This window comes from Pinus tabuliformis, chromosome J (genome assembly GCF_031772625.1).
Source record: "Pinus tabuliformis cultivar Carrire ecotype Pingquan chromosome J, CPIR1, whole genome shotgun sequence".
Taxonomy (NCBI): Eukaryota; Viridiplantae; Streptophyta; class Pinopsida; order Pinales; family Pinaceae; genus Pinus; species Pinus tabuliformis.
The window spans coordinates 1,142,858,482-1,142,860,562 of record NC_142295.1 but is presented as its reverse complement, the minus strand read 5'-3'; positions in this window follow the sequence as shown (position 1 = coordinate 1,142,860,562).

The window sequence follows — 2,081 nt, the reverse complement described above, 5'->3', positions numbered from 1 at the left end:
CAACCCACACTCAAATATGAATTGAATGTTCTCTGACTATGACATCCACTCCGCCTGATCTCAACTCTGTTCTCTGCTCACTCTATTTACTCTACTCACTCAGCACATGAATCTGCTAAACAATAGTAACTCCTCACAGTCCACCCATATCTATGCTTTGGCATCAGGATTTTTTGCCTAAACTGGAAGAGTGGTGGCAAGATATCTCATTTCAAGGGAATAGTAAAACACAAACCATGTAAGTTAAATTGAAAGAATTAAAATCGAGAATTAAACAATGCAACCGATTGGAATTTAGAAATATCTTCCAGAAAAATTGAAATTTGGAAGAGTAGATGGAAACACTCCAAGCTTCCATTACTTAGGAGGGATAGCCAAAAAATTTGGTGGATGAATAGGGCAAGTTATTCCATGCCCTTGAATCCCAATGAAAATAGGAAGATATCTTTTGGTATCAAAAGTCAAGAGTACAATGGCCAAAGGAAGTCGAAAAGAATACTTGATTCTTCCACAAAACCCTGATTAAGAATTGGCATCATAATCGAATCTACTCTTTAACTTCAATGGATGGCACTCGACTCATTGAAGATGAGGACATAGAGGAAGAGTTGGTATCATTTTATAAGGATCTTTTCTTGGAGGATAGATTCAATAGGGAAGATGAAATATCAAGAATCACTTAGCACATTCCGAAATTGATCATCCCAAAGTAGAATTCAACATTAATGAGGTAAAAATCATTCTCCAAAGTTGAAAATGTGATCAAATAGATCCCTAGTAACAAATCCCCAGTTCCAAATGGACCTACTACATATTTTTTCAACTTATGTTGGTGATTCATTACTAAAGAGGTACATTTTGTGGTAAAGGAATCAAGAAACACTCAACATGTATGGTCTAGTTTAAATGCTACCTTTCTTACTCTTATTCCCAAGACCAACCACTCCAATGATGGTAATAGTTTTAGACCAATTTCTCTTAGCAATGTGATATACAAGATTATCTCCTTGGTCATTGTATAGAGGCTTAAACCATTATTAAAGCACCACATTGATCCAAATAAATATAACTTTATCGAGGGGCACCAGATCTTAGATGGAGTTATTACTTCTCATGAGGTTATACACTCGTTATAAAAGAGTAGGAAGCCTAGCATGATCATCAAGCTGGATCTTTCCAAGGCATACGACTAATTGAATTGGAAATACTTGTTCAACATTATGGAAGCTTATGGATTCTCTTTTGGTTGGATCTGTTAGATTCAATCCTTAATCTCATCCCCATTTTTTTCCATTTTGATAAATGGTTCTTCCTCTTGTACCTTCAAGGCTTCAAGAGGCCTTATCCAAGGTGACCCGCTTTCCCCTTCCTCTTTATTCTGGTTGTTGAAGGGCTAGGGAGTTACATCAAAGTGGAAATCAATCAAGGTTTCATCAAGGGTCGGAGACTATGGGGTCAAGACCTTCCCATCACTCATTAATATTTTGTGGATGACATTATATTATTTGGAGATCCATTGATTCAAGAGATACGGGTGTTGGACCAGATCCTCTTAGATTTCCAAGAAGCCTCTCGCACTTTGATTAATGGGGAAAAATCAAGCATGTATTTTTTCCATACCAACATGCTGGTACAAAGGAACCTAGCGAGGATTATGGGGTTTCAAATTGGATCCTTACCAGCTAAATACCTTGGTATTCCTCTTCTAGTCAATTCTTTAAGGGTCTCCCTATAGTGTGATATTAAGGAGAAAATTCCATGGCGGCTAGATAACTGTACTTTTGGAGCACTGAATCTTCCCAATCAGCTTATTCTGTTAAAAGTTGTGTTGCAAGCTCTTCCATTCTATCAGTTGTCAGTTCTTCCTACTCCAAAAGCCATATATAAATACATTCTTTCCATATTTTGGAAGTTTAATGGAAAGGGGCTCAACAAGCTAAAAAATGGTCTTTAGTGTTTTGGGAGAAGGTCTTCCTTCCTAAATGGGAAGGGGGTATTGGTATGAGAGATGCTAAAATGCTTAATAAAGTTATGGGAGCCAAATCATGGTGATAATGGCTTTAGGGGGTCCCAGAGCTACA